At 34.8% G+C, this 21034-nt stretch overlaps 1 long non-coding RNA gene across 6 annotated transcripts; it reads left to right on the plus strand.

Moving 5' to 3' along the window:
* Positions 1-1418: 1418 nt before the first annotated feature.
* LOC144358576 (uncharacterized) lies at positions 1419-19703 on the plus strand. Of its 6 annotated transcripts, none has more exons than XR_014931741.1 (6): positions 1419-1508; positions 9526-9607; positions 17411-17537; positions 18489-18540; positions 19118-19248; positions 19347-19703. It is a non-coding gene; the product is annotated as an uncharacterized LOC144358576 (long non-coding RNA). The 6 variants fall into 6 exon arrangements; XR_014931742.1 differs by having other exon boundaries at positions 1422-1508; positions 9543-9607; XR_014931744.1 differs by lacking the exon at positions 17411-17537.
* The last annotated feature ends 1331 nt before the right edge of the window (positions 19704-21034 follow it).

Genomic DNA, 21034 nt, shown 5'->3' on the forward strand with positions numbered 1-21034 from the left:
CCGTGCTGAAAATGGTTGAAAATGTGGGTGTGGTTCTCCTGTTGATTATACGGACAAATATGGTTCTGTGACCCAGGTCGTGCTCCGATCAGGTGACTTTCAGCAAATCAATGATGTTGTAACAAAGCATATTTGACGCTAATTGAAGGGTCGTCGTACCGTCCAATCTCCGGCTTCGATTCACACAGTTTTTTTTTTGTTCTGTGACAGGTTTCAAAATTATTCACTGAAAAACATCGGTATAGTTTGACTAACGGAGGGGATTTGACCTCAGTTCAAAAAGAAGAAAAACTAAGCTGAGTCCACGGCGAATCAGTTCTCTTTGTTAGTCGTGAAATAAGATAACCCAGAGTAGGGTCGATAATTTTCAGCCCTGAAGGACTTCCGCGTGAATCCTGATTTTCGAATTGTTCATCCATGAGTCGTCTGGCCACCAAATATTTATGGCTATAACTAAATTTGACACGTTTTTTTTCTGAATTATTCATTTATGTCAAGCTCTGTTCTATTTTTTCAGAGCATGTGGCCGTTTTAGTCAAAATATTTTTTGTGGGAACACTTTTACGGCACGTATAGATCGAGCTCATTCACTGATCGTGACTTAATTTTACAAATTATACCAGACCGACCGCCTGTGGGCCGACGTGGTTTTGGTATCGTTATCTCTGGAATAAATCATTAACATTTTCCTCGTTTCTCTGTTCTGTCGAAAGAAGTTACCTATGCCCTTTTCACGTAACTGTCTCATTAAAATAAAATATTACATTTAGAACAAGCACCGAAAACACGTAACAAGAGGTCCCAGATAAGTTGCTTTGACGATTGATTGTCATGCAACTATTAGATTTGAAAAAACACAATTTCGACTACTTATGTGTGATCAGTGTTTTGGCGAGCAGTCAATGTTTTCAATGAGCGAGCGAGCGAAATAAAGAGCGATTAAAATGCTGTCGGTTTCCGGTCGGACAAGACAGCGCGGTCGGAAATCAAGCAATAAGCTGTGGGTGTAAAAGCGGAAGGCTGGGCGAAATGAGTACCGCAATTACGTAAACTTTTTAGTATTGATATGCAAATCGGATCTTTCATCAAGTGTCAATTAGGATTACTTTCATGCGAGTGTTGTGCTTGTGTTGGTGGTGTTTATAAACAATCACACGTGTGTTAAGACTTCAAACGTGTCCTTGACTTCAAAAGTGTCCCCCTATTTTCTGTTGAAATTGATTGCCGCACAATCTAAGAATACTTGTATTTATATTTTAGTATAAAGTTGTTAATATTTATATTGTGCACAATACCAATCTGTTTTGCGGTTCTTTAGTGATAATGCCCTCACTTTAATCGTTGTTTTAACTTTCAATATCATTTTATCATCCGACACTGGTGCGAAATTCACGTCGCAATTTTTCACTAGCTTAGGGGGCATGGAGAAGACATTATGGGATATTTCTAGTTCGTAGTATGGCCGTTTTTCAGAGTGTCGCTGCATGACTATATTTCATTCACTGACGGTAAGTTGTGTCATTTAATCGTATTATTTGACAATAGGGTTGATACTAGAAACCGTGTACACTCGTATGTCAGCGATTGTGCTGTATACCGTATTTTCTATGCTCAACTTAAGTACGTGTGATACCGGTAATCGGGGACTGGTGGTAACGGCTCAGAGATCAAACGCCTGTGATAGACTTTACAATATGACACATCAGCATTAATCCTTACCACAACGAAGAGTTTCCGATTTATTCATTACCATAAATTTCGTATAATAAATAAACCAGTAATAATTATCGAAAATTGTTTTTTGGAAAAGGAGTTTGGAGCTATCCGGCTATCATCTGGCAACATCAAGTCTAGTCGCCAATTTTTGGATCTGGTCAATTTACTTGTCACTTAGCTGTACGACTCATTTGAATCAAAATTACAATGTTTTGTGTTGATCCTTCGTCCACAACTATGTCCACACCTCATCAGCTCATTGGTCCTTGTTTGAATAAAGTCAGAAAACGCTGAAATACAAAGAAAATATATGCGTGCTTTGTTGACCTAAAAAAGGCCTTCGACAGCACGGGCGCTTGCAACAGGATTTATGGTTAAGGGAGATAGGCTTGGGTAGGGTTATATACTAGTATAGAAATAAAGACAGGGTATGAAACGTCCGCACTTGGAATCGCTGTACACCAAACGAATACGGCTGGTTTGTGAATAAACTCGCACACTACACTCACAAAAAAAGCAATCCACTTGACTATCAGACTCTTATTTATCCAATTTTGTCATACGTTTGTAATAATTTGTCTGTAAATTCGCAAAAAAATGATAATTTCTGGCGCTATCGAGCGTCGCGGCGTGAAAAACCCAACTACTCCCTGACAAGCTCCGCCCATCGAACGCTCATTGGTAGAAAGGGCTCGGGTCAAAGGGTCACCCTGATTTCAAATACAATAGCGGTCACCTGCGAATGCAAATACGGGAGCCAAAATCCGGAAAAAATGGGCGTTTCATCTCTATGAAAGCTGGAAGATGGCATTTTATAGTTATTGGTAGGTACTATCGCATATAACATCAACTATTTTACACCAATCTCAACGCGTTGGTAAATGCTTTTTCGAAAATTCGCTGCTTTACAGGGGGTGCCACTCTTAAAGTAGCATTTCGTCGAACACGGTCTCGCGTTTGTACCGATTGCTTTAAAGTTAAAACAACACTTGTAAAACACGTTTAAAACGCTATTACATGTATATCTTATAATGAATAGATGATCGAATATGACTGTAATCGTTAATATGAATAAATTAGAATTTATTTTTCACCATAAGTATACATCAATCTACACAGTATATACACTGCAAGCTAGTTCGTCTCCTTTTACTGAAATTCTGTTTTTACATGTATATGTATATACAGGATTTTGTCAAACTTGAGAAGTGCAAATGAGAGTGATTGTATTGTGTGTGGGTCAGTTTACAAAGTTTACAAAACGTATTCTACGTCATTTGCGGCCACCACTGGGAGCGACAAGATTGTCAGTAAAAAGGTACATTGACTAGGACTTTGTTTTTTTAGTAATGTATAATATCATTATTTTCCGATTTCAATGGCAGATATTTTCTAGAGCTCTGAAATGTCTTGTACCAACAATATATAGGTCTAACCACAATAGAAAACAGTTGGCTGTGATTGGAAATAATAAGACAGAATATATACCGAGAAGTGAAAAAAGACACGTTGAAGATGTGTAAAGAACGTAGACAAACCGGTCACACTGTTCACGCTTACGACTGGTCACAATCACCCTCGTTACCTTAGCTTGTGTTTCCAGTCAAACTCCAATCACAACGTGACTGAGTCGTTAACGTCACTGGATTTGTTCGGCCTCTAGGGGGTACTCCCGTTGAAAAGATATACACATATGTGCCACCAGATGGGGTCCCAAATTCAGCACTTTTATATGGAAAGAGAAAATGCCATTGCATAGCCATACACAAAATAATCTGATTGTAAGGTGTCCGGTCCCTCGTGAAATTGAAATATTATGAGTTTATATTAAACTTGTATCGTCGTCATTTTTGCAAGCCTTTGTAGCTAATTTAGAAATCAATGTATTCAATCGGTTAGTATGCGTGCGTGTTGATTTGCCCATCCTTCTTCGTGCACAATTCCAATGCGAAATCACAATCGGGTATTTCGTTATTTAAACAATAATTGCAGTGGCTAATTATTATACAGTTAATTTGTAATTTATTACATGCAATTATTACTCGCAGTATATTTTTCAAAGTGATTGAGGCTTTCACAAATTTTCTTCATGGTTCCTGTCATAATAATCTGACTGTATTTCTAGTTGAGTACGGTGTGTATTTTCTTTTCAGAAATATACAGAGGTATAACATGGTGCCACAATAAGAATGGATATAACGAATCACTTGACATATGTGAAATCGCAACATTAATGTTGAATAAAAGGTTCTTTCAGTCTGATATTACCAGTAACACTGTGACTGTAACCTTGTGAAAGCACATTATCCGAGAGAAGCTGATTGGTATCAACATTATGTCTGTAACGTTTACCAGTGATGACTCCTTTAGTGTTAAGATAAATGATACGGCAGTTGATTTGAAACAGTATGGGTTTCCAACAGCCATGTTTTCTACAGAATATAACTTAGATATTCTAGTACTCTTCTTAGACAAGATAAACTATGCACTGGTGTAACCAAACCATGTAATATTATTGTCACACAAAACCTAATAATTGAATCTAATCCAGTAAATGGTAAAACTGTTCAAAGTGTGCGTGATATAAAGTGTTGTCACATATTATCATGGGCTTCTGCTTCCGATATTTGTCGAAGTTGTCAGCAAAGTTCTGCTATCAGAAGAGCTACCGGCCAAAAACGAAAGACAACTTTAGATGAGCCTAGCCCTGATAGGAAGAAATGTGTCGTTTCGGAAATTAATGTAAGGGATGTGTTAAACATAATAGCACCGAACGATGATTCAAACATGCTTTCGTTATTGACTCCAATAATCAATAATACATGTAGTAAAGTGCAACCCAAAGAACGTAGTTGGGACAGGGTAGTAATCCAGTTTGCAATTCAACTTTGGTGCAGGAGTTCAAAGGTTACTAGGATATCATTTACAACAAGTACTTGATTCTGCCGTCCACGAGATTGTCAATGATGTATAAAAATGTCATCAATCAAAGGCCTGGATTCAACCCAGATGTGTTTAGGTGGATGTACGACAATATAATAATGGATGAAATGAGCATATAAGAAGATTTGCAGCTTGAAAATAAGGGCGGCAAAAATCAATATGTCGGTGAAATTGACCTGGGCGAAGAATTCAATGACATTGACATCATTAAGCATCAACGGCGAGATGCCAGACTTGCGACGAAGCGGAGAGAGCACCAACCACTGTCAACGAAACGAGTCACCTTTTGATTATATAGGGTGATATCCCCCGGTGAGGTGAGCGAGAGTGTGACCCTTTGACCCGAACCCTTTCTACCAATAAGCGTTCGATGGGCGGAGCTTGTCAGGGAGTAGTTGTGTTTTTCACACCGCGACGCTCCATAGCGCCAGAAATTATCATTTTTTGCGAATTTACAGACAAATTATTACAAACGTATGACAAAATTGGATAAATAAGAGTCTGATAGTCAAGTGGATTGCTTTTTTGGTGAGTGTAGTGTGCGAGTTTATTCACAAACCAGCCGTATTCGTTTGGTGTACAGCGATTCCAAGTGCGGACGTTTCATACCCTGTCTTTATTTCTATACTAGTATATAACCCTACCCAAGCCTATCTCCCTTAACCATAAATCCTGTTGCAAGCGCCCGTGTTCGACAGTGTCTGGGTTGTATATTAAATTGTTAAAACTTGGAATATCGGGTAAAATCTATAAAATTATAAAAAATATGTATAGTAAGGTAAAATATAAAGTTAAGAGCAAAGAAGGATTAACTGAACACTTCACTTCAAGGGTGGGAGTAAAACAGGGCTGTAATTTAAGCCCAACCCCATTCAACATCTTCATAAACGATTTACCTGATGTCCTTAATAAACCTAGATGTGACCCACCCAAACTACAAAACACACCTATTAACTGTATAATGTATGCTGACGATCTTGTAATACTTTCTGAATCAAAAACAGGATTACAAACTTGCCTTGATAATTTATCGATATACACTAAAAAATGGCATCTGTTAACACGGAAAAGACAAAAACTATGATCTTTAACAGATCAAACAGACTTCTAGAGAATGATATTTTCTTCTTTGAAGGTTGTGAGTTAATTACTGTAAAATCAACCAATTACCTAGGATTAATAATAAGCGCTAATGGAAAATTCAAGGAAGGCCTAAAAAGCATAAAAAGAAAAGCTTTAAAGGCCTCATTTTCCTTAAAAGGAAAAACAGGCAAAAATCTAAGTATACCACTGTCACTCTCTCTGTTTGATAAACTAATCAGACCAATTCTCACATATGGTAGTGATGTATGGGGAGATGAAATTTCACTAAAATCACCAATTGAAGATGTACATATAAATTATCTTCGTTTTCTTTTGGGTACATCCAAAAACACTACAACAATGGGTTTATACGGCGAACTTGGACGTTACCCATTGGAGACTTTTATCAAAAAACAAATGATAAAATATTTTAATCGTATAAAGAACTCGTCAAATCCATTACTAAAACTAGCTTTCCAAGAAAATAAAGAAATTAATAGTAAATGGTACACCAATATAGATTCCCTTTTAAATAACATCAACCATTCTTACCTGATCGACAGCGATGAAACTCTAACTGCAAGGCAATTAGGACAAATCAACAAAAATATACAAACATCATTCATATCAACTTGGAAAAGTGAATTACATAATGACAATCGATCAAAACAAAATGAAAAAAATAAATTAAGAACATACAGAGAATTAAAAAACAATTTTGCTTTCGAAACATACCTTGTTACCCTGAAAAACATTGATATGCGCGAAAATTTAACTAAATTCCGCCTCAGTGACCATAACTTGAAAATTGAGACTGGCAGACACAAAAGAATACCCCTTGCTAATAGATTATGCAACCTTTGTGATAAAAATGAAGTAGAAGATGAGTATCACCTCATGATGTCATGTAAAAGATATACCCCCGAAAGAAATGTCCTATTCGAAATAGCAAAAACCAAAGTCCAAAACTTTAAAAATTTGCCGCTAAAGACTCAATTCATAGCCTTGCTAAACAACAGTGGCCTAACACTCCCCGTAGCAAGGTACCTAAAGAAGTGTTTTGAAATAAGACAGCAACCCCAGTGACAACCTTCTCTCACTATTTGAGTTTTGCATTTTGTTTTCTATCTATCGTAGTATCATAATTTTATACTAGCTATTATCTGTAATGTATTAGCTTAGATTGTTTTTTTTTGTTTTTTTATTATCTATTTTCTGTTTTGTAACCTTTTATTCCTTTTTAAACTTTTGTAACCATTGCCAATCCCTCCGGGGAATGTGTAAGTGTTAATAAAAAAAAAAAAAAAAATAAATATAAATTTCACTTCCGTGCACTTCTGTGTCCTGTCCGTCAATCTGTCAGCTTACAGCTACCGCTATATCTCAAACTTCATACATGCAATAATACAGTGACTTCATATATATTTTGGGATGTATAATCATAATCTAAATTACGATGGCAACCATTTTAATGCCAAAAATTCATTAAAATCAAGCATGTCTGTCATTTCGGAACCAGATCTATAAAAATAAAACACACATTTTATATAATGGGGATATTCATGCACATTCTTTTGTTTCTTGAATCAGTTTTAATATGACAGTTTGGTGGCTGTTCCAGAGCTACATGTACCCCGGTATATCTCTGACATGCCTCGAGCAATCATATTTCAAGCTTCACATCCACATATAAAACATGTTGCACATCATGTACACATGCACTTCTACATGTATGTGTACTTAGATTGAAAATAGGCAGAGACTACCTATTTTGTTTGTTTGTTATGGGATATTTATTTTATTTTATGTTGTGCATTTCTCTAATGATTGTTATATCTTTATGATTAAAAAAAAAATTCTGTATATGGCATTTTGCAAGTCAAGAAAAAAAGATTTTGCACATGTAATATGAATCATGATAAAATAGTGTTTTTTTATTTTGATGCATTTTGAAAATTGTAATTTATTCCAGCATTTGGTTGCACCAAATTTAACAATAATATTGTGAAGCAATAGATGTTTTTGCGGTCACCCTGCTTTATGTGTGTATGTTTGTCCCACCATTATCTTGAGAACCAATTTTTGCATTTCATTGAAATTTGGTACATAGATGCTCTGGGACAACACAACACAAATAATTTGATTAAAGTAATGCTCATTAGTTACCTCATTTGCAAAGGTGATCTTCATATCTCAATAAAATCTGATTTTAATTAAACTTGTTGGAATTAATCAAACTACTAACCACAATAATTTGGTAATTTGATGTTTAAGTACTCATATTAATTAAGTGTCCAATTTTCAGGTGGTTTATGTATTTGTAATTCTCTGTATGAATACCGGTATATGTAGTGAAATTTTAAAGTTGAATCATCTATGGCGAGAGAAATAGAAGAACAAAAGCTTGTTGTACAATTAAATGTTTGCTTTATTCATTGATCGATTTAATTCTCAGACAATTCTTTACACACATGTAAAACGGAATAATTTTACACCAGTGAGTTTTTATGGTATTCAGTGCATTGCACTTGCATGGCTTCTCCTGCCGTTTAGTGGTGCAGTTTCACTTTGGCAGAAGTTGGAAAAACAGACTGTAGCCGGACTCAGAATCTTTTATTGAATTATTAGTCCCCATTCGGATAAAGTCCGAATACAGGGACTTATAATTCGGTCTCCGTCCGTCTGTCCGTCTGTTCAGAGTCGTATTTCAGAATCCTTTGAACTGATTTTGTTCATTCTTTGCATGTGTCTAGTACTTTATGTGGGACATATGCACATGCAGTGGTTTAGCAATTCGATGAAAAATGGCCAACTGGCAGCCATCTTGATTTTTTGAAAATGTTGTATTTTGGACATGCTTTGTCAGTTTTCATTCAAATTTGGTACATAGATTATACATGTTGAGACACATGTCCTCTGACCGTCTGTGCATCCGTTCGTCCGTCTGTGCGTCGTCCGTCCGAGGTCATATTTCAGAATCTTTGGACCGATTCTGTTCATTCTTTGCATGCCTCGTACTTTATTTGGGACATACATGTATGCACATTTAAACATTTAGCGATACGATTCAAAATGGACATGATTTGGCATATACTTTATACATGTAAAGATACATGACAATTTGTTTCAAAATCGGATCAAGGATGGCTGATTGACAGCCATCTGACTTTTTGGCCTTACTACTATATTTCCAAGATTTATGTACCATTTTCATTCGTAATTGGCACATACATCAGACATGTCACTTTGTTTCATAATCAGATCAAAGATGGCCGAATAACGGCTGTTTTTATTTGCGGCCATATTACTATATCTCTGTCACCCATGTAGCATTTTCATTGATATTTAGCATGTCATAAATGGATACATGTACATGTCAATTCAATTTGCAATTTGATCAAATTTGGCTGACTGTTTGAAATGTGATAACTTGGACATGCTTTCACTTGTGATCTATGTTTTTCTTTGCTATGTCTTAAACCGGAGGGGTCATCACACAACACATTTTCGAATTTGATGTAAATAAACAATCTGTTGTATTCGCCACTTGGGACTGAAGTTTCAAGGATATGCTCACGACAACCCCTCCACTTTAATATGACGAGCACAAAGAGAACTTTCAAAAATTTAACAAGGACTGTGTCATTTTCAATGACTTGTTGATTAAATAATTTATTATATTATTTTATTCCACAAATGTCCATTCCAGCATCTCTAGTGGGAACACATTTTTTGTTCTTGCCTGGTAATTTTGTTAAAAAGACTAATATTGTGTATTTTCAGAAATGACTCCTTTGTAGCTTTTTTTGCGAGACCAAATAATCAGTATGTTCGACAGCCTGATGTTAAAGATTCTGATGAAGAAGTAAGTTGTCTGAACAATTTGTCTTTCGTAACTACATGTATAAATTAACTTTTAGTTTAATTAGCACATTCTCAATGAAAATATATACGTGTAGATGTTTTGTTTGATTATTTTGACAGCAAGATTACCAATATCATTGCATATTTTGTTTCTTTAAATTTGTTGACATATACTGTAGTTTCATTATGATTGCTTTTCGTATGATCAATCACTAGTGTGTCCATTATAGTTATTTTTCATGTATGTATGGTGGTCTAAAAACTAACTCTGCGACGCGATTGTGCGACTCTCCGAATGTCGATTATTGCACTCTGCGACAGGATCGCAGTGTCACTCTGCGAAGAGCACGATTCCTATTGGTTAGTGGGTCGAACAACGCGAATCCCAATGGTCGATGTTCACCGCTTGCCTTATAAAAAATTAAGTTTTAAATGGTAAAAATGGTATGGTAAAAAGTGTGTAAACACTATGTACCGGCGACATGCCGCACTGTTCGGTGATCGGCAAGCACATGGAGGACACATTGTGGGACCAAACAAATGACACATGGTTTACGGTGATTAGACACATCACACCGCTGGCTAGAAAAATTAAATAGTGTAACGTGCACGTTGGTTTTGACTGCCTATTTACGGTGTAACGCTATCGCCATCTTGGAGTTGTAAGGCTTAGTCCCGACGACTATGCTCATTAGTATAGGCGGCGGCTTCAAAGCGAGTGGAACGCGAAGTACTTTTCACGCGTTCTGCAATGAATGTTGTACGTCTGCTTTGACTTTGTTGAGTGCATCAAGGAAAATAATTTGCATGCAGTGAAAAAAATCATTCACGATGTGCAACGTTTTGCCATGATAGCAGTTGTTTGCAATCGTCTGCCTTCTTTTAGATCATAAACAGACTCCAAACTTGTGGTCTACGATCGATTAGCTGGTATTTTAACCACCAGAAATGAAATACTTTGTAACAATTGTGAAAAGTAAACAAAAACGGCGTTGGTTTGTGGTATGAATGAAATTATTTTTGTATCATAATTTTCGAAGTCAGTATTACTGAAAATTACCGGTATGGTTTATTTTTTTAAATGAACGCCAAATTTTGATGGTCCATATTGATCTTAATGTAGCGGGAAGGGAAATTTTCTTTTTTTTTCTTCTTGATTTTTGAATAATTGATAAAACGGTTACTTTGTACATGTACCTTGATTCATCATCCCAGCTTTTCGAAATTTCGGAAAGACCAGTGCTCAAATGCTAACACTACTACCGTTTCGTTAATATTTGCATAATGTTTATAACATGTGTATGTATACTACTGGTAATACTCTGTTGTTGACGATTCTGATAGAACTGGTGACAAGCTACCTGTTGTTTGAGAAATCGTTTTATTTTCTATATTTGATTTTAATAACACCATCTTACTAATGCAATGCAATGAAAAAAAGAAAGCAAAGACGCCAATGACAGACGAGGCAACGAAAAATCTGCAACTCGGGGTCATATTTACTAATTTAGACTTGCCTGCAGCCTGTTGTAATTTCGATGAAAAATTACAGGACTCTTGCGTTCACCCCTCGTTTACGCAATTTATATTTATTTTTCAAGAATTTTTCATCAGAATAGCAACAGACTGCAAGCACGTCTAGATCATATTATGACCAACCTCGCGAGTGGTTCGAAAGGGGCGATTAGACTGAAATATTCGCATCAACGCGAAAGAGTTTCAACTACTTAACCGATGACGACACCGATACGCGAGACCGTTGAGGGCCGCTGATCAGACGAGGAAGTGAGTACAGGAAATCTGTTGCTCGTCAACATCGGCCAAATAAACAAAGTCATTGTTTCCGTTTATGCAGAGAGCGTGCAACCATCTAATTTTCCGTTGACACTGCCGTTTTAGTTTTCTATCTTCAGCAGTAGTTTCAATCCATTCACACAGCTTTATGTTTTTTCTCTCTTAATATTTTTAATAAAACGATATTGATTACCTAGAAACAGTTTGACCCACTACACGTTTTATTTGGGAGTTCAAAGTGATGAATATAGTCATAACAAATTATACTTGCTAATGACAAAAAAAAGAACGTAACATCATGTGAAACATACTTCGCGCTCTACTCGCTTTAAAGCTGCCGCCTATGCTAATGAGCCTAGTTGCGGACGAAGCCTTACAACTTCAAGATGGCGTTAATGTTACCAGCTCCCAGATGTTACACCATAATAAGGCAGCCAACACCAATGTGCGTGTGTTTTGTAACCCCTTTCACTCCCTCCGAGAGATGTTATATATGTTAATTAATCATTGTTAAATACTTGCTGATTACAGAACCGTGCGGAATGTTGTCGATAAATACTTGTTTGCCGTAGTTCGCGAGCAGTCAGCGAAATAACCATTTAAAACTGAACATTTCTATAAGGCATGCTGTGCACCCTTACATCTATCGACCATTGAGATTCGCGCTTTTCGACCAACCAACCAATGGAAATCGTGCTCTTCGCAGAATGACACTGCGATCCTGCCGCAGAGTGCAATAATCAACATTCGGCGAGTCGCACAATCGCGTCGCAGAGTTAGTTTTTAGACCCCCATACGTACCTCTATTTTTTAATATTTTTTTAGTTCCCGTTCGGATGAAGTCCGAAAACGGGGACTTATGTTTTGACCTCCGTGTGTCCGTTCGTGCGTGCGTGCGTGCGTGCATCTGTGCGTGCGTGCGTCTGTGCGTGCATCCGGAGCTGTATCTTAGAAATGCCTGGACCAATCACAATCAAACTTCACACATACATCATACATGATATCATACATATGCACGCCAATTTGTTTCACGATCTGATTCAAGATGGCCGAATGGCGGCCATTTTTGTGCTTGAAAATCATAAAAATCAAGCATTTCTCAGCTGTTTACAGATTTTGTTTAAACTTGATATATACATTAGACATTATGGGACTTTGATGCAAATAATTTTGTTTTTCAGATAACATTCAAAATGGCTGACTGGCGGCCATTTTGTTTTAATGAATGGGCTTCTCGACCCATATTTCCAACTTGTTTTGACTGATTATGTTCAAATTTTAAATATTCATTATACATCATGTCATAGATAGACAGATATATTGGTTTGACGATTCTATTCTAAATGGCCGAATGGTTGTCATTTTTGTGTAAAAAAAATCATCAAATATCAAGAATTTCTGGCATTTATGGATGGATTTCGTTCAAACTTGGTACATACATTAGACATTACGGGTTCCTGATGCACGTCATTTTATTTTTCAGATCAGACTCAAAATGGCTGTCCGGTGGCCATTTTGTTTTAATGAATGGGTTTCCTGACCCATATGTCTGACTTGTTTTGACTGATTATGTTCAAATTTTTAATATTCATTATACATCATGTCATAGATATACGGATATATTGGTTTGACGATCCTTTTCAAAGTGGCCTAATGGTGGCTATTTTTGTGCTAAAAAAAATGTTTTATTTTTTAGATCGGATTCTGAATGGCTGACTAGTGGCCATTTTGTTTTAATGAATGGGCTTCTAGAGCCATATCTCTGACATGCTTTGACTGACTATGTTCAAATTTCATATATTCATTATACATATATTCATAATGGCTGATTTTGTTTTAATTAATGCTGCTCTAGAGCAATATCTCTCAATACTCATTTGACGATCAGATACAAATGTCAATCATTTAAATGTTAAACAATCATCATATTCCTGACATGTTTATATTCCAGCTATATTACTATAAACAAAACTTTATATCTTTAATTTGATAACTAACGGGGACTGTGCCATGCATGGCTTGTTTATCTTAAGTGGAATCTTCAAAATAAGTTTCCAACACTTGAAAGTAGGCAAGCGTTTTCTAATTGATTATTTTGGTAAATGAAATTTGTAGTAAAGCCAGTAAAACAAGTTTTGAAGCAGCACAATGTTGCATCGAAATATAGCAAAACATACTTCTACATTATATGAAATAAATGACAAGGTTATGATAAAGCTGCAAGCTAAAACAAAGCTGACAGGAAAAAAATAAACCTTGGTTGACACTAACATGTATAAAGTGGAAATGCTAATATAAAGAAGAAAGTATATCAGTGGTTCTCTCCATCTGACCCAACCAGCGCAACATAATAAGGGCAGTTGATTATTAACTGATGCAAAGCATGTAATTTGTTCATTGCTGCAGCAACCACTCCCCTCAAAATTACTAATTTTTTTTATTTTTAAACACATACAAATAGGCTGTCACTTGTTTATATTTTTGCCAACAGCATGCAATTGTCTGATAACAAATTTCGCTCACCATGAAGTTGTCTTATTACCAGAAACACACAAATGTAATTTAATAAACAGAAGTCGTAATGCTATTATTACCTTGCCCATATCATCAAAGATGGAAGGGAAAGATATATTGAGGGGAGAATGTCTGTCGTCGATGTTGTCGTCATCGTTGTTAATAATTGTCAATGTGTGCACAATAACTTCACTAATTCTATTCCAAACTTTATTAAACTCAGTCACCTAATTCGCCAATATAAAATCTTGCCTTAGTTCAAACGACAGGATGACCTGTGTAAAAAAAATCGTGCAAAAATTGGGAAAATCTGATAAAATATTTCGACTGTTTCTACTTGACTGATCACTGGTGATACACATTCAAAGGTCACTGATCCCAGTGGGAATATGCATTGTTGTATGTGTTCAATGAAGTAAATCATTTATCTTATGATGAAAATTTCAATGGTAATTTACCGTAGAAACTCTAAAATTTCGACCAGTTTTAATTAGTTTGTTTTTTTTGATAGTCGAATTTTTAGACTCACAAAATCACAAAAAATTCTAAAGTTGACAAAATTTTGGAAGAAATATTGGTTGTTTTGGAATAACATGGGAAGCTTTTTGGATTTCTTAAAAAAGTGGAATAAACAACGATAGTATGGACAAATTTGTTTGCAATAACGTGCGGTACATGTTCAGCTAGGGGTCACGACCTACATGACCTAATTTACCCAAGAGTGAAAAAAACAAGCACGTAGCGGCGTATAAGTAAAGTTTACTAATAAGTTATAGACCTCAGAAAAGATTACATTTTGAGTGATCAATGAAATTTGTAAATGTCCTTTTTTACAGTAGTCTTACAGTTATTGATAGAGTGCTACTGTCATTACAGTATCTGCAGTTATTGATAGTGCCACTGTCATTACAGTATCGGCAGTTATTGATAGTGCCACTGTCATTACAGTATCTGCAGTTATTGATAGTGCCACTGTCATTACAGTATCTGCAGTTATTGATAGAGTGCCACTGTCATTACAGTATCGGCAGTTATTGATAGAGTGCCACTGTCATTACAGTATCTGCAGTTATTGATAGAGTGCCACTGTCATTACAATATCTGCAGTTATTGAGTTAATAAATAAATAAAACTTTTATTGTTGGTATGAATTCATCATGATGTAAATCATTGAAAAAATGCAACTTGAGTTTATTCAATACAATAAACTTTGATTGTAACGGTATCTCTTTTTGGAGGATGTGGTGGCCCTGAAAAAGGGCCGTTTGATTTGTGCAGCAAAATATATTGCGGATGTCGGTGAACACCTTGAACCACAGTCCCTCCACAAACAGCCTGTTCGTTCTGTGTGAGGCTATTCTCACTGCCATCCAGTGCAATGGTTATGCGGATTAGCGGATGTCCGGGCGGATGTGTTTCACTCTGTTCCAACTGTGCGAGACTGGTATTACCAGACACTGTTGTTTTGAAAATCACTGCGGTGAAATTGTGATTTTTGGCGGTGTCTACATGAGGGAAAATAAACTGCGAATAGGCCTACGTCGCTTCAAAATACGCAAACCGGGAAGTCAAATAAGTGTTAAAGTTGGAAGCTTGCGAGCTTAGTTTCCAATTTATTTACTTACTCAATTTTTGTTTTATTCCATACCGAGTGTTTAAAATGCATGGGAGCTTGGCCGATGTAAAACATACTCCGGGAAATAGACACCCCGTTCAATACAGCTCCTTGCGGGGACATTCTGCTTACATTCGAGAAATTTCTGTACTCGTTCTAGTAATAATCATACTGTACTCTTTGGTCGCCCACGTCTGTAAATTTTGACTTATTTGACGGTGACACAAGTCAAGCGTCTAAGCAATCACAGAACTGGATTCAAGCAATGGGGGCTGTCCTTTGCTTTTTATGCAAATTGTTTTTCTCAACGACCGGCAAAAACGTTTTATTCTGGATCAACCTTTTTAAGAGCAAATACAGATTGTGATTGTTATTCGAACAAACCTGACCTCGCTCACACTCGACGAGTACAGAAGTACAGAAACACGTAATCTGACAGAGCTGGTGCAAATTACCAAGAGCTCCGGAATATGAAAGTTTGATCGAATTTTCAGAATCGCTAAAGCCGACATTTCCGGGCAGGGTCGAAATTTCGGAGGACGTAAAATTACAGAAACTCGCCAAAAACACTGGCGGTCAAATTTCTAGAACGATCGAAATTTTAGAGTTTTTACGGTATCTCCCAAATCCCATGGGAATACTAGACTGGGTTTCAAAACCAACTCATGGAGAGAGTTTTTGCACAGTTTGATACACATTTGCAAACCTACCAATAAAATCTTTACAGAAAACAAGATGTCAGAAAATCAATATAAGCACTCCTATGAATTGGGTGCCAAACTTTTGATCAAGATCTGCAGTCAAAAGAAAATCTGTTAAGTCCAAAGTTATCAAAACAAAAACAACGCTAAAATACATAAAAAGCAAAAAGTTGCATCCACATTTTGAAAGAAAAATTGTACTCAAAAATATAGTTCAAGCGACAAATAATGTTTTGTTGAAATGTATAAATTTTTAAAATTAAAATTCACAGGAATTTGTTTCAGCTATTAGAACAGAATGATATAGCTTTTATAATGCTAATTTAAAAATGTACTTCAAAAACAAAGATTGCAGTGTTTGAAGATGTAGATTCTTAGGAGGTAACAGTATTGTTGATTTAGCTTTTCACTGGACACCAACCAACTGTTTGATTTGATTTACATAGAGGGTGTTTTTTTTATTTTTCAAACAATACAGTAGTTGCATATGATAAGGCAGTTCATATTTGTCTCAGTGAATCATTAATTTTTGACAGACACCTGTACAAAATACTTGGACAAAAGCCAGCTAAAATATTCTGTTATCTTGCATGTTATATGAATTTATTCGTGTCTAAATGCAGCACTTTTTTTCGGAGATGAGGCATTTGTTTTTATACTAAAATATCAGAATTTCTTTGAATAAAGCTTAAAATAATTAAACAAATTAGACATCAATGTTTTTGTGAGATATTTATATTTTAAGAGCATTCCCACTGCTGTTTCATTCCCAAAACTTGTTTTAATTCAAAATTGATTATGACAATGCATATTCATATTTAAACAAACTATGATAAAGGAATAACATTATATAGCAAAGGGTAAAGTCACCAGAGATCAACTATGTTTTTCTCTTCAGGTGCGAATACATTGTTATAGCCAACCAGTTACTGTGCACACATGCAAGCACAAAATGTAAACCAGTATGACAGCATATAACCCCCCCCCCCCCATAATCAGATTGCTCTGCATCAGTTCTAATAATCAATGCCTTTAAAGTTTCTTAAATCATGTAAAAGTGATTGCTTCCAATTATGCAGATATTCATAGCAACATTCAATTTATGATTTTTTTGACATATACTCTTTCCTTTAAAAGTTGTAGTTTTGCTCAACTACTATCTCCTTCTTTTTCTATCTAGTTCTTTTTGCCAGTGTTCAAGGTCATGTTTGAAGAAAGTAAATAAAAGTGTTCTTACCAAATGAACAAAGTTTGCTGTAGAAAGAATACCATAACGAAAAACTACAACACAAAAATGCAAAGCAGTTGTAAGTTTCCATTAGAATCAATTTCAAATATCTTAATATGAATAATTAAAGCCACAAGTAGTATCAGTTGGACCCAAGCTTTCAGGCATCTGTTTCATAATTAATGAGGTCACATGTTGCCATATTTTTACCTTGCTGAATACTTAAAATCTATTATTTATAATGGCATGTCAGTCTATTAAGACTGGATGGGGACTAATTCGGTGACAATGAATTGTTGTTTGTCTTTACATTAGTGCTGTGTTGAATAGTGAAGAACTGAAAGATTGAATGAATGTTCTGAGTACATATCATACAGAAAATGTACTGTTTCAGGTTTTGTATGCTCTACTGTTAAAGATGCACTTTTGATACAAGTACAGTATACATATTTAAAAAGGTTGAAATATTTGTAATTCAGAATATGGACAGAAGCATTCCATTGCATACTGAGTGAAAGCCGATTTCATTTTGAATTAATGCCATATAGGTAAAACACATGTTTCCATCTATTTGGAATTTCAAGCATTTTATTTTCTCCATAGAAATACATACAAAATGAAAACAAATATGGGAAACATTTTGTTGCTAAATCCTTCTACAAATTACATACAAATTGAAAAACCACCTAATTAGGCACAAAGACTTTGTACATTGTTCAATTCAACATATTGTAAAAGGAAACCCTTAATTTTGTATGGTTATGGCAGTGACTGCATACAAATACCAGTAAGAATATGTGACAACTGTTATGAAATATGATTAGTAAAATTATTCTGCATGTTACTACAATGGGGCATGTATGCATGAATGATTGGAAAGTGTCTTGTGTGGAAATTACAAAAAACGTTTGAAAAGAAAATTGTATGTAGGGCAGCAAGATCTATTAAGATCTAGAAGAGATCTTTTTTTCAATGCCTTCTCCCCAATTTGTGTATAAAGATATTTGAAAAGGCTATTCTTTTGTTTCAGGGTTCAGAACAACTCCTCCTTCAACTATTTTGCTGAAGAGAATGACGGAAAGGTATTTAGTTTTGTATAATATGCATCATTTATCCAATGCTAGCTTATTAACTATTATATCCAAGCATCAATGTATCATTTTGCAGGCTGATTGTAAACTTGCCAATGAAAATTTCTGATAATGTCTCCCAGTGTAAAATTGTTGTTGTCATTGCATACTCTTGTAAATGTTCACATTTGGGGTGATATGTATTTCTTTTTTTATTTGCAACTGTATTCTTGTTTGTGCTACTGCTTGTTACGTGATATATTTATGATACATGTACTAACTTAATTTTCAATATTTTTGAGGTGTGTACAAGATTTTTGTGTACATCCCTCCAAATTGTAATGATGGAGGAAGTGATTGATTCACCAATGTAATGAGTTACTTTTTTATTTTAGCCCAGGTTTAGAGTAAGAAAAATGTTTATTAAGCAAAAATTTATTACATGTTGCAAGGTGTTCAATGCATGTTGATTATAATATATTTATAGCATTTATACTATACCACAAAAACGCTTATAATAGTGTCACTATGTTATTTTTCATAAAACGTACCTATGTATTTATAATAGATGTTACTGCCTTATTTACAGTTTTGCAACCAGATTTGTGGAAGATTTCTTGCTTAAAGAAGCAATAGCATTTCTAGTGGCAAGAAAGAATGGTATATCATTAAAAACAGCCGATGAGCTTTGCCAGCTAACAGAGATGCTAAAAAGATAAGGTAACTACATGTAAATACAAATCTGCTTGAATTCTATTGTATCTTATACCAACACTTGAGAAAATACATTAACAAAATTATCTCTGTTTTGTCATCAGGTGGGAAAAGCCAGACTTCAATAGCTTCATCAGACATTACCACAATCCATGAAAAAATAATTGTTTTTGGGAGTGATAGAATTATTAGAAGAAAAACATAAATTATCTTTTGAGTTGTTAAATTGTCAGTAATGCATTTTGAGTGGTTGAATTATAAGATTATAATTCTAGTAACTAAAGTGCAGGATTGGAAACGAAGAAGAGTTTGCAACAGACGTTAGCATTACATGTACCATCCACAGAGTTTGTCAAGTTTTGAGAACAATGTATTAGTTTATTCATGCCACTGTAACAACCATGTGCTGTGAAAAAATGTTGAATAAAAGTTGTAATTTGCAATAAAAATAATAACACTTACACTTGCTCAATCTTTTTCTCATACATTTTATTGGTACCACTCATCTCATTTTGTAGGAGTTGGGTGGTCCTGAGAATGACTTCAAAAGTGTCCCTTAATAGTTTATTTTAATAATTAGCAATTATGCCGCCCTTAGTTGTTCTTAAATATGTTCATGAATATAACAAATTAATATGACATCAAAAGTGTCCCTATGTCTTCAAAAGTGTCCCTTAAATGCAAATTATTAAATTATAAATATTATGTCATCATTACTTGTTCATGAATATAACAAATTAATATGACATCAAAAGTGTCCCTATGTCTTCAAAAGTGTCCCTTAATATTTATAATTTAATAATTTGCATTTATGTCACCATTACTTGTTCATGAATATAACAAATTAATGACATCAAAAGTGTCCCTATGTCTTCAAAAGTGTCCCTTAATATTTATAATTTAATAGTTTGCATTTATGTCACTATTACTTGTTCATGAATATAACAAATTAATATGACATCAAAAGTGTCCCCATGTCTTCAAAAGTGTCCCTTAATATTTATAATTTAATAGTTTGCATTTATGTCACCATTACTTGTTCATGAATATAACAAATTAATTTGACCTCAAAAGTGTTCCCATGTCTTCAAAAGTGTCCCTTAATATTTATAATTTAATAGTTTGCATTTATGCCACCATTACTTGTTAAAGAATATAACAAATTAATATGACATCAAAAGTGTCCCCATGTCTTCAAAAGTGTCCCTTAATATTTATAATTTAATAGTTTGCATTTATGTCACCATTACTTGTTCGTGAATATAACAAATTAATTTGACCTCAAAAGTGTTCCCATGTCTTCAAAAGTGTCCTTTAATATATATAATTTAATAATTTGCATTTCTGTCGCCATTACTTGGTCATGAATATAACAAATTAATATGACATCAAAAATGTCCCCATGTCTTCAAAAGTGTCCTTTAATATTTATAATTTAATAATTTGCATTTATGTCACCATTACTTGGTCATGAATATAACAAATTAATATGACCTCAAAAGTGTACCCATGTCTTCAAAAGTGTCCCTTAATATTTATAATTTAATAATGTCTTCAAAAGTGTCTTTTAACATTTTTAATTTAATAATTTGCATTTATGTCACTATTACTTGTTCATGAATATAACAAATTAATATGACCTCAAAAGTGTCCCCATGTCTTCAAAAGTGTCCTGTAATATTTTTAATTTAATAATTTGCATTTATGTCACCATTACTTGTTCATGAATATAACAAATTAATATGACCTCAAAAGTGTCCCTATGTCTTCAAAAGTGTCCCTTAATATTTAT

Source organism: Saccoglossus kowalevskii, chromosome 15 (genome assembly GCF_978046115.1).
Source record: "Saccoglossus kowalevskii chromosome 15, keSacKowa6.1, whole genome shotgun sequence".
Lineage (NCBI taxonomy): Eukaryota > Metazoa > Hemichordata > Enteropneusta > Harrimaniidae > Saccoglossus > Saccoglossus kowalevskii.